The 13,538-nt window shown below is 49.2% G+C and overlaps 1 protein-coding gene across 2 annotated transcripts in view; it reads right to left on the bottom strand.

The window, feature by feature from the left end:
• The window catches only part of GAL3ST4 (galactose-3-O-sulfotransferase 4), a 97,163-nt gene extending 90,542 nt beyond the window's left edge, over positions 1-6,621 (bottom strand). The window contains exon 1 of one of the 2 annotated variants that reach the window (XM_086945996.1): positions 5,765-6,621. The gene's annotated coding sequence lies outside the window, so the exon portion shown is untranslated. Of the gene's footprint in view, positions 1-5,357; positions 5,423-5,764 lie in introns of those variants that run through there. The other variant, XM_086945998.1, reaches the window with a different exon arrangement.
• Between the last annotated feature and the right edge of the window lie 6,917 nt (positions 6,622-13,538).

Raw genomic sequence — 13,538 nt, 5'->3', positions numbered from 1 at the left:
GCTGAGGAGTCGTCGACGCTGTACATGGTGAAAGGAAATGCATACACGTATGTCGGTGTGTGCATAGTTCAGCCCTCCAGGGGCTGGAAATGGGACCCCGGCCTGTCACTCAACATCAATCATTCACCGAGCACTGCACAGGTGTGATGGGACCGCGGCCTCTTTCATACAACATCCGTTAATTCACTGAACACGGTACACGTCTGACGGAGTACAGCCTTTTACCTCCACGCCATCCATGTAGTCACTTAACACCGCAATCCACTCAGACATATACATGTGAGCATGTTCCACCTTTGCAGCGTACTTGAAGTAAACGTTGTGTCAGTGAATACGAATATCTACACTTCCATTAGCCCACACTGCACCATATGCATAAAAACATCTACAGATTACACGCCCTGTGCTGTTTCACACACTACACCTTTATACATTTACACCTAGAATGCTGATACGCACTGCAGCACTTGCACACATAGTACACGCTTAAACACAATGCACCCCCTCTTAGAAGCGCACATACCTCTGTTACTCAACCTGCACCCCTCGCATGTGCAGACCTACAGTGCCCGTGCACACAATATACCCCAGGACAGCTCGATCCCCATTACATAATCGTACCTGCACACTCCTTCACACCTGCACAATCCCTTACACAGTCACACCTATTCCATGGCCACACACCTTCGGACACATAGCAACCCCTTCACAATCACACACACAACTCCCTTAGAACAGGCACACAAATATGACACTTTTGCACACATGCGCTTCTTAAACGTGCATAGCAGCGCCCCACACACACTGGCCTCTCATGGCGCATAGCACGACACAATACACAACACAACCCTCTTACACATTAACATAGTAAACAGTCTACACACATATTTATAAATAACTATACAATACAGTAGAGTACAGTACAACAGGACACAGCGGGAGGACAACGGTGCTGTGTATACAATAAACTGCAAATCAGCCACGACCAGAGATGATGGACATGTTTGGGTACTCTCCACACCACCCGTGCATCACGCCACATAACATGCCGTATAATCGAGACTATAAACGTGTAATGTTACTGGCCGCAAACCCCCGCTCCCCACCACTGTAATGTCCACCGTACCTGGATGTGTGAGGGGACCTGCACACCTCCAGTCCTCTCTGACATGTCTACCATTTTGTCTCAAATACCCCGACCGAGGGGTTCCTAGCTTAACTAGGTGTAGCTGATGTGTCCATAGGAATAAATGTCCCACTGGCCTCAGGTTCCCTCCAAAGCAACCTTTCCCGAGCGGCCGCGCTTCCGAGGCACTGAACTAGCTGCCGCCTGTGTGCACGGGCACTAACGTGGCACGGGGGTGTCTATGAGGGCGGGGGGATTCAGGGGAAGAGCGGGACCAGGGCTCGGGACTCTTAGGATATTAGGTGGGTAGGTGGGTAGCTGGACAAGACGGAAAAGCAGGGTTTGAGAGTGAGTTACAGAGGCAGGGCACGGCAGGTGGGGACGGTGACAGGGGGGCACCGAGGGTCACACCGTGCTTGTGCGCAGAGGAATCCCTCCCGGTGCCTGCCAGTCCCCGCGCTCTTCCTGGTTGCACCGCCAGTGCCACAGCCGCCCCAGAGACTCGTACCTGCTTACCTGGAGGTCACCGCGCAGAGCAGGGGCAGAGCCCGGGGTGGGCGGCAGGGGCGCGGGCTGTCAGCACACACTCGATGCCGTGCGAGGGGAGCTTGCACCTCGGCCTTGAGCTCCTCTGGTCCTCCTCTTTCTCCTCAGCCGTGTGCGGTGCCGGAGCTCCGGGTGCACTCGCCAGGCTGTGGGCAGAGCTCCTCGGGCCCAGCGCAGGCTCTCGGCTGCCACCCAGCAGAGCGAGGGGTGACTGCAAGCCCTCAACCCAAATGCCTCCCACAGCAACAGCGCTAGATATGGAGCGTGTAACAAACAAGGAGAAGGAGGCAACAAAGAGAAAAACCGCACGCAGCAACAAAAAAAAAAAAAGGGCCGGGAACAGCTACCGAATCCCACAGCGGCCGACCTAATCAGCGGGAGGAGGGTGGGAACAAACACGGACAGTGGGAGGGGGGGCGGGAAAAAGACCACGGCAGGGAAAGAATACAACGGCCGACCGATTCAGCGGGAGGAGGGCGGAAACAGAGACGGACAGCGGGAGGGGGGGCGGGAAAAAGACAGCGGGAAACGAGGACAGCAGCCTACCTCATCACAAGAAGACTTAAAATGGCGGCCACAAGCTTTTGAAATTTTTTCGGAATTGGGGGCGTATTTTGCTGTTCTGAGTGACGGAGGACGTCACTGTCTAAAGAACAGCAAAAATGACGCCCCCAAATCCGAAAAAGACGGGGCTTCTTTGGAGGGATGGCTCTCTCCTCCAATGGCTGGCCTCCATTTAGGAAGCCAGCCAATGGAGAAAGAGCAAAAAGAGGGAGGGATAAATGCAGCACTCTAAGAATCATTAAATCTCCGACTTCCGGTTTCTGCCTTACGGCAGAACCGATAGTCCTCGACCTAAAAAGCCACTCTTGGTCAAAGGCCTAGAGTGCCGTTGTGTGACCTGGGGCTGCTCTGGGGGGCTACCATGCCATGCTGCCTTCAAGGCTACTGTGGCTGGGCCTGCATGGGATGGCGACTCAGCTCACGGACTATCGTGACACGCTGCAGACTATCACATCCCCGCTCGCACTCTATCATGCAAACCGAGCAACTGTCGCGACTCACTTTGAAAGCTTTTGTGAGCCCAATGCGGGGCGGGGCGTTATCTGCGAGGACACATGGGGGCTATCGGAAGAGGCCCTTTAAAGGGAAGAAAGAGCCAATGTCAGCGAGGCCAGCCTTTCACGCTGCCCAGCCACCCCGTATTCCAGGCCATCGCGACCCACCTTCAAGGCTAACGGGACTCACTTCACAAGCCATCACACCTCATGTCGCAGCTCCCTGACAAGCTATTGCAACTCCTTCACAAGCCATCAAACCTCATATCACCTCACAAGCCACCCCACCTCATGTCACCTCACAAGCCACCCCACCTCATGTCACTTCACAAGCCATCACACCTCATGTCGCGGCTCTCTGACAAGCTATCACAACTCACTTCTCAAGACATCTTATGTCGCAGCTCCCTGACAAGCTATTGCAACTCCTTCACAAGCCATCACACCTCATGCCACCTCACAAGCCATCACACCTCATGTCGCAGCTCCCTGACAAGCTATTGTAACTCCCTTCACAAGCCATCACACCTCATCACTTCACAAGCCATCACACCTCATGTCGCAGCTCCCTGGCAAGCTATTGTAACTCACTTCACAAGCCATCACACCTCATGTCACCTCACAAGCCATCACACCTCATGTCACCTCACAAGCCATCACACCTCATGTCGCAGCTCCCTGACAAGCTATTGCAACTCACTTCACAAGCCATCACACCTCATGTCGTGGCTCTCTGACAAGCTATCACAACTCACTTCTCAAGACATCACATCTCATGTCGCAGCTCCCTGACAAGCTATTGCAACTCCTTCACAAGCCATCACACCTCATGTCGAAGCTCCCTGACAAGCTATTGCAACTCCTTCACAAGCCATCACACCTCATGTCACCTCACAAGCCATCACACCTCATGTCGTAGCTCCCTGACAAGTTATTGCAACTCCCTTCACAAGCCATCACACCTCATGTCACTTCACAAGCCATCACACCTCATGTCACAGCTCACTGACAAGCTATTGCAAATCCCTTCACAAGCCATCACACCTCATCACTTCACAAGCTATCACACCTCATGTCGCAGCTCCCTGACAAGCTATTGTAACTCCTTCACAAGCCATCACACCTCATCACTTCACAAGCCATCACACCTCATGTCGCAGCTCCCTGGCAAGCTATTGTAACTCACTTCACAAGCCATCACACCTCATGTCACCTCACAAGCCATCACACCTCATGTCACCTCACAAGCCATCACACCTCATGTCGCAGCTCCCTGACAAGCTATTGCAACTCACTTCACAAGCCATCACACCTCATGTCACTTCACAAGCCATCACACCTCATGTCGCAGCTCCCTGGCAAGCTATTGTAACTCACTTCACAAGCCATCACACCTCATCACTTCACAAGCCATCACACCTCATGTCGCAGCTCCCTGGCAAGCTATTGTAACTCACTTCACAAGCCATCACACCTCATCACTTCACAAGCCATCACACCTCATGTCGCAGCTCCCTGACAAGCTATTGCAACTCCCTTCACAACCCATCACACCTCATCACTTCACAAGCCATCACACCTCATGTCGCAGCTCCCTGGCAAGCTATTGTAACTCACTTCACAGGCCATCACACCTCATGTCACCTCACAAGCCATCACACCTCATGTCACCTCACAAGCCATCACACCTCATGTCGCAGCTCCCTGACAAGCTATTGCAACTCACTTCACAAGCCATCCCACCTCATGTCGCAGCTCCCTGGCAAGCTATTGCAACTCCTTCACAAGCCATCACACCTCATGTCACCTCACAAGCCATCACACCTCATGTCGTAGCTCCCTGACAAGCTATTGCAACTCCCTTCACAAGCCATCCCACCTCATGTCGTAGCTCCCTGACAAGCTATTGCAACTCCCTTCACAAGCCATCACACCTCATGTCACTTCACAAGCCATCACACCTCATGTCACAGCTCACTGACAAGCTATTGCAAATCCCTTCACAAGCCATCACACCTCATGTCACCTCACAAGCCATCACACCTCATGCCACTTCACAAGCCATCACACCCCATGTCGCAGCTCCCTGGCAAGCTATTGCAACTCCCTTCACAAGCCATCACACCTCATGTCACTTCACAAGCCACCACACCTCATGTCACTTCACAAGCCATCACACCTCATGTCACCTCACAAGCCATCACACCTCATGTCGCGGCTCCCTGGCAAGCTATTGCAACTCACTTCTCTAGCTGTCACTCGACATCTGACAAAGTGTTGCGACTCACCACACAAACCTTTTCAACCACATCACAACTTATTGCACCTCACCTTCGAACTACTGCGTCTCACTTGACGAGCGTTTGCAGGTCATCGCATAAACTACCACACTTCACAAAATATCGCGACTCCACTGTCGGGTGGCGAAGCAAGGGCTCCACGGGCCATCATGCCAGCGAGAAGATTGCACTCCTCTCCCAATCCCTTGGTTTGGTACTAAAAACAGTACTAACTAGGGTGGAGAGGGTTCCTCGCACCACTGGGCACGGGTGCCACTGCACATGCTGCACTGCTGATACCTGCGCCCCTGAGATATCCTGCGCCCCATCTAACAAGGTCGAACTCACCTGGCAAGCTGCAGCCACAGCAGGGGACACTGCGACCCTCTAAGAGCCACCCTCCCTCAGCCCCAGACTATGGTGTAACTCCCACTGTCTCACTCTCTGTGTGTCTCTCCGTGTGTCCACCCCTCCCCCGCTATTCTCTCTCTCCATTGGTCGGTCTGCTTGTCACTCTATTTCCTCATCTGGGGCGTCTCGCTCTCTCTATTTCTATTGTTGTCTGTTGCCCCCCCCCCCCCCCCCCCCCCATCCCCATAAGTGTCTCCACCTCTGTTCTCTCTCTTTCTGTTACTTCTCTCTCTGTTGGAAAGAACATATTATTTTTACTGTTCTCTGACTATGACAAAAGTGAACACAACTTCCAGCACTTCATCCCCCATAAAAAAGCTCAAGGCTCCCATGGCAGCGCTCACCTCGGTCACAAGTGGGATGGGAGGCGGCTTCTGGTTGCTCTGCTCGGGGGTTTTCCAGCTGGTTTTCTGGTCCAAGGCATGTGCTGGTGAGATTTACAACCCAGTTCAGTCGTGCAGATGATGTGATTTATAACAGAGTCTGATGTGCTGAGGAGTCCTCGGCGTGTCCAGATGTGCTGATGAGTTCTCCTGGAAGCTGAGTTGCATTAACAATGTGAATAAGAAGTCTTGGCGCACGTGCTGGTCTGTCGCGCAGTGTCCCTGCTGTGCTGGTTACCGTCCTGCGCGCCCGATGGGCCAGCTGATGAGTCTGGGAGTGTTGACGAGTTTTACTTCATCCACTGATACACTAATGCCTCTTAGAGCCCGAGCGGTGCTACTGACGCGTCTAACCGCATACCTGAGGAGTCTCGGGCTTCCTATGCTGCACGGATAAGGCTTGCATGGCGCCCTGATATGCCAAGGTATGCCCAGGTGAGTGGGAGGGTTTTATAGTAATCCCTACGGTCCTGATGGCCGGGTGTGCCGATGAGTCCTCTGCTGTAGGGATGAGCCGTGCAGCATCACGGCCAGATGTGCTGCCGGGTCTCCCAGACGGAGCTCCTGTTCAGGGCGGACCTCTACCCCTGAACTTTCAGCCCTCCTCCTCCTTGCCACCCCTGCTCCTACCTTCCACCCTCCTACATGTCTCTGCCAGTCCTATCCTCAACAGCCCACCCCTCTCCTGGTCTCCGCGGCTGCCCCTGGGTCTTCCACACTGCCCTGCTCTTCCTACTCCCTGTCCTCTCCCTGGCCCCGCCTCCTTCTCCCCCCTCCTCCTCCTCTGCATGCCCCGACCTCCCTCTCCTTCTCTCTCCTCTCTCCTCTATCCCTCCGTATTTACATCACAAGGCTGCCCCCCCCACGGGGGTGGCCTTCATTGAGCCCTCCTCCTCTGACCCTCTGCGCCCACCGCTCCAGCGCCGCCCCCTCTCGGCGCTAGCCTCACCTACATACAAATAGGCCGTGTGCCCCCAAACTGTCTTTTACGCCCCCACTCCGCCCCTACAGTTCCCGTGCCCTCTTCACCATCCCTTCTTCCCCAAATCACCGCAACGCCTCCGCTGTCTCCTCCCCCACCCCCACCTACGTCTCTCCCGCCCTCCTCTCCCTCCCGTTATCCCCGCTCCGGAGTGCCGGCTCGCAGGGTCTCCGGCCCGTCCCCGAGCCTCGTCCTCCCCGCGCGGCCCTCTCGCGCCCTCGCTTCAGGGCTCCAGCCTCGCGCCGGACCCCAGCCTCGCGCGTTTCCCATCCACGCGCCGGACCCCAGCCTCGCGCTCTGCCTCACGCGCTGCCGTCTCGTGCAGCTTCCCCTCTCACGCATGTACACTCCTTCTTCGGGCTCGGAGGTCTCGCGCGCCGCCTAACCCCCTTTGTTATTTTTCTTCCTCCTGTTTTTATTTCTTTATTACTCTCTTTGCCCCCCTCATCATTCTCCCCCTTTCCCCGTATCTCCTCCTTCTCCGCGTTACCCCTCCCGCTCCCGACCTCCCTAGCCCCCTCTGCCTCTTTTGCTAGGTTAAACATTCTTTCCTTAACCCCCCTTTATTTCGTAAGCTTTCTTCACTCTTTCGTTAATTGCCTCCCCGCTCCCGTACTTCATTATATCGGCCCTCCTACTCTCTTCCCCTTCTCTCGCTTCACTCTCTTTCTGCCTTCCATTTTTCCCCCTTTCAGTGAGTTCATCTTTATCACTATCGACCCGTCTTTACCAGATTTCCGTTTCGTTGTATATCGCACCTCCATTAATCTCTCTAACCCTCTTCCTTTTCATGGTCTCCCTCTCTTCATTGCCCCGAGTCTCCCCTCTAAAGCTTCTCTCGCCCCCCCCTTCTATCTCTCTGTGCCCTGTATCTACACCCCCCCCCCCCTCAGTCTAAACTTGACCTCCTGTACTCAGACATTCCATGACACTCATTTTGCATCTGTCCCCGTTTCCCTCAACAACAGTTCTATTCATATGGAGTGCTGAGTGATTCACCAGCGGGAGTGGAGGCCTGGGGAGGGAGGGAGAGAGCCGAAGTGGAAGACCGTGGCACAACAATGTCAAACACTCACTCCCAGTACAGAAATCCCGCCCTCCATCCATCGTTTTTTGACACCATAGAACAGAGGTCTTCAAACTTTTGTAGATTGAGCCCCCCCCCAGCTGAATTTTTTTAAATGTCGGCCCCCCACCTCCTGACATAAATTTTTGGAATCTGGTACTCTACATACTCGACCGCCACACGCATATCCCGGGCCATATCCAGCAAATAATGTTCAACACAATAAGAGGGTTTAGTTAACTGCAGATTTGTGAGTGGGCGTGGTTAAATGACAGAGGTGTTTCCACAGCTCAAAACACAATTTTCCAAGATTACTCTTCTTAATCGCAACATTAAGGACAGGCATGCACATTTCCATTAATGTGGAATGGGCTACTGGTGATTTATCAAGGCAATGCCTCGTCAGGGGCAGTAAATGCTATATAAACACAAGGCTTATGGCCAGTAATTTGTGAGCTATGCATCATGGAAAGGAGTCACTGAACAAACAGCTGATAATGTTCACAAACATGTCCACAAGTGCGCATGCAGAACATATGGCAGTGAGCAGCAGTTGTAAAACATTGAATGATTATGCATAGGACAAACAACCTGCCGACCTCCACTGGCCCCGCCCTTTGCTTGTGCTTTTCTGTGAGTCGCGCCCTGCCGATTGCACAATTGGTTTTGACAAATAATAAAGGTTTCCAGAATTATACAGAACCTATGTAACGTGGCACTCTATTCTTTGGAAAGTTGCTTTGTGTAAGTGATTAATAACTCAGTATTAAAATACATTAAAAATAGTCAGGAGCCTCACACCTAGATGCAAATGAAGCGGAGGGGAAACAAAGGTTAGCACTTCACACATACTTAAGAAAGGCAGCTTTTCACTTTGTTCAGTCCATGTTTAGGAGATATGCATGCACTGTAAGAACGTCAGAAGTGTTGGTCTTTCCCAGTATTTACATGCAGCAAATTGCATTTATATAGAGTTTACTACACCTGAGGAGGCGTTGAAATAATTTAAGTACCACTATTTTTGCCTGTAACACCCTATTCATCCCAATGCAGGGTGTCAGAGTGCTTTACGCGCATATTACATATACAATACATTATATACGTTTGTAAATGAATGTACAGGAGGTGTCACATAAAACTGGGGGATTGCAAGGTGTTGAAGTCACATAACATCTTCCATAGCTCACTGAGCTATTAGCCTCGCATTGCGCTCAAACGTACACACGACAGACCTGCTAGACATATATGTGAGGGCTTTAGATCTGATGTCACTTCTTGTGATGCCACTTCCTGTAAAGTCGTGGCTTGTGATGCCATTTTCTGTGATGCCAATTCCACTGATGCCATGTGTGATGTCGTGCACAGAGATGTCACTTGCATACTGCCTAACTAGGTTAGTCCCCCCACTTCTTGTTTTAGGACTTGTGCCCTGAGCAGGTGCATTCAATATGTTACTTGGATACGAATGCGCTCCTGTGTTGCTCGGATTCCACAAGTTTTCATTTTCCTCCTTACATGAGGTTTCAAAAATTGATAGGTCACTGATCTTCTCCTAACAGAATAATCGTGTAAGCTGGGTGTTGTGGGGGGTTGTCACACCTTGGTGGCTGAACATACATTACATCAGTTTGCAAGCTCACTGTATGACACTTTTTAATCTCAGACCAGAACATGCTTAGATCATGAATGCAGAGGTGCATAGAATGCAGAGTCCGGTATTCTCGCTCTCACAGACCTCACTCTGTTAGACAAGTATTTTCTGAGGCATGCAACTCTTTCACTAAAATTCAAACTCTGCGAGACATAAGTTCCTGTTGCCCGCAGGCTGTCGCTTTTGAGCCTTCCACATCTCAGGCACAGCCATTTTCAACACTTTCAAAGTCTTGACAGTCACTGGTGCAGGTGGGAGTTGTGTTGCATCCCATGTGAGAAGTTCTTGCTATTGCAAAGAACAATGGCGCTATTTGCACCAGCGCTATTCACACTGCTGCAGTGGTGTTCTTTTTTAAACAATAGTTATGTTGTTTCTGTAATTTAATTGACAGACCATCGGTAAACTTCAAATAGCTTAGTTGCAACACAGCCTTAATGTCGGTTCCCAGATTTAAACTATCTAGAATGGGGGGCAGAGCCTTTAGCATAGCTGCACAACTATGGAATGGGCTGCCACAGAATCTTAGGTTAGGCGATTCCTTGATGGATTTTAGAAAGGGTTTGAAAACCCCATTGTTTCCTAGAAGTTAGTCAATATGTTAGCATTACTTGAGCCGCAGGTACAGTTGTTCCGTGTTTGTCTGAGCGCCAAGATGCCCGTAGGGCGATAGTAGCGCTATACAAAAACCTATTACATTACTTGACATTACATGACAAATAATATGTGCCTCATTCCTAGAAAGCACAATTAATAAAACACTACCTGCCTAGGAGCATGATAAAGGTATGATTCAGGCATTAGTCAGGAAAACACTAGATGGCAGCATTCTGCAGTTTAATGTTAACTGAACCTGCACTGCTATTCATAGAAAGGAGACAACAATTATCATTAAATTATTAAAGTATGCACATCGTGCCCCATCGGTTCCACCTCCACCCCCCCCTTCGGAGTTCGAGAACTGGGCAACACTGAATGTGTGCTCTAAGGCTGTAAATAACAGGGCACCATTCTAGTAAAAATGCCCTTTTCACTTACTTGTTGACGATGTAAAATGTTCAGAAGCGAAATCCTTCCCAGTGAGGCTGTAAAACACAGGATAACAACAAGATAGAAGGGGGTTCCCCAGTGGGCTAGTTCTGATATAGGCAGGAAAAATGGAGGGGAAGTAAGCAGCTGAATAGAACAGAAAAACCCTGCCAAGGTAGATAGCTAGGTCCCTGGGAGGGGATCCTAAAGATAATGGGGGTGGTGACAGACAAGCTACATATCAGAGACAATAGTACATCACATAAATTCAGTACATCTTTGTTATGAAAAATAGAATTTATTTATTAATAAATCAGTGGCTCAAACATGAGTCCATGTGCAAAATCCAAGGCAAATGTGAGGAGATAAATAAAACATTAAGAATAGGACAGGTCAAGGTTGATCTACACAGAGAACAATCCAAGGTTCATGTCACACACACATCCACAAACAGTCATTCAGCAGACACTCACTTTCACGCTATCTCACTATGGTCAAGCACTCATGCATATTAGTTCATCGAAGTATGCATTGGCCTGCAGAAAAAGAATGTATAGACTGCTAGGACTGGGGTAACATGGAGGCAAAGCACTGAGGGTAGAACGTTTTTACTACGACTGCATTCGAGGCCATCCATGTAGATCACGCCAACGCGCGTTTCGATGCAGGGCCTATTTAGGCTGCATCTTCATCAGGGCGACGTGGACCAGGGGGTGGGAGCATGTACACTGTAAATAAGAAAGGGGTTTTAATTGTAATCAGGTCTTACTAGTGGGTACATCTTTGATAATATTATCCTTCACTTTTCAGGGATACATTTAACAACTAGCACATAATAACTAAACATTTTTCAATATGAGGACATAGATAAATACTCCAGATACAGATGGTATAAAAACTAGTTCAAGGACATTCCTATATTAAAATACATTAAGTGTGTGTTTATGCTCTGAATATGAGGTCACTCTCAGTTTAGTCTGGAGTATTTATCTATGTCCTCATATTGAAAAATGTTTAGTTATTATGTGCTAGTTGTTAAATGTATCCCTGAAAAGTGAAGGATAATATTATCAAAGATGTACCCACTAGTAAGACCTGATTACAATTAAAACCCCTTTCTTATTTACAGTGTACATGTTCCCACCCCCTGGTCCACGTCGCCCTGATGAAGATGCAGCCTAAATAGGCCCTGCATCGAAACGCGCGTTGGCGTGATCTACATGGATGGCCTCGAATGCAGTCGTAGGAAAAACGTTCTACCCTCAGTGCTTTGCCTCCATGTTACCCCAGTCCTAGCAGTCTATACATTCTTTTTCTGCAGGCCAATGCATACTTCGATGAACTAATATGCATGAGTGCTTGACCATAGTGAGATAGCGTGAAAGTGAGTGTCTGCTGAATGACTGTTTGTGGATGTGTGTGGGACATGAACCTTGGATTGTTCTCTGTGTAGATCAACCTTGACCTGTCTTATTCTTAATGTTTTATTTATCTCCTCACATTTGCCTTGGATTTTGCACATGGACTCATGTTTGAGCCACTGATTCATTAATAAATAAATTCTATTTTTCATAACAAAGATGTACTGAATTTATGTGATGTACTATTGTCTCTGATATGTAGCTTGTCTGTCACCACCCCCATTATCTTTAGGATCCCCTCCCAGGGACCTAGCTATCTACCTTGGCAGGGTTTTTCTGTTCTATTCAGCTGTAAAACACAGGATAACCTCGGCAGCAAACACAAGGGAAACGACAGGAGTGAAAAAGCACCATACTACCAAAAGGTAGTAGTATTCAGGAGCTTTATGCCCGCAAATTTTGCGGTACTTCCTGCCATCGACGATGCTGTCCCCTCATTGGTGGAGCGTCAGTGGTGACGTCCATATGTGCTTATTGGATGCAGTGCTTCAATGGAAAAGCACCATTTGAAAATAAAGTAGAAATGCAGGACGCAAACGTACTTGCGACGTAGCAGTGGACAACAATGAAAGAGAAGTTTTAGGGTGGAGTGCGCGCCCCAGGGGGGGGCTCACCCCACAGACTGAAAAACTCTGCCATAGAACGATAAGACACACAATTAGAGCTTTTTCTTTTTTTAAGGACTTTTGAAATGCCATAATCTGGCTTTATCTTTAGATAACTTCAAGTAAACAGCAAATGCTGCTGAAAAATCTGATTCTGTATGCCAGTATGTAAGTAAGTAAGTAAGTAAAAGCTTTATAAAGCGCTCGATTGCCGATGCGTCTTGGCGCTGGGGTAGCAGAGAATTGAGATGGACCCAGGAAAGTTCAGGTCTTTTTCTAAGTGGAGGTAGAAAAAGAACGAAAACAGCAAAAACCAGCTCGGAGAGGCAATGGTCCCAGCTCCCCTTTCTGCCTCCCATCTACTCACTTTGCTATACCTTCCACCTTCCCTTTAATCATACAAACCCACCTCTTAATTTATTGCCATGTCCTCGGTTTACATTAAATGTTCAGACTTCCATCATCTTTACATGAGTTGCACTGTAGGCTACCTCAACAGTACTCTAAGAACAGAACAAACCACATGCACCCATACAGCATACAACTGCCTTAAATAGTTGTTCTGAGTCCCCAAGACCAAGCAACACCAACACAACCTTGCCCAGAACACATGTTTAGAATGCACTTTACCCACAGCCCAAACACAGTTTGAAGTCGACACGCTAGTAACCACCAACTAACAGAACTTTCAACACAACAAATTAGACAGAACATCTCCACCCATGCAATACTAATGCATGCTTTGTATTTTTTGCTTATGTTCCCCTAAGAAAATGACCATATTTTGAATATTGTTCTTCCCAGACTTTTGCTGTATATTTTTGCTGGCTTTACAACTCTGTGCACTTTACCCTTGCTAACAAGTAGTAAAGTGTGGTGTCGCAAGGAGGAGGAGTTACTCAATGATCTCCAGACAAGGATCTATAAAGCCGTTTTTAATTTGCCAAAGTCAGCCTCTCCATCCCAAGTCCGGCTTGAATT

This window comes from Lissotriton vulgaris, chromosome 12 (genome assembly GCF_964263255.1).
Source record: "Lissotriton vulgaris chromosome 12, aLisVul1.2, whole genome shotgun sequence".
Taxonomy (NCBI): Eukaryota; Metazoa; Chordata; class Amphibia; order Caudata; family Salamandridae; genus Lissotriton; species Lissotriton vulgaris.
Note: the sequence above shows the minus strand (reverse complement) of the source record. Positions and strands in the feature narration are given on the sequence as shown.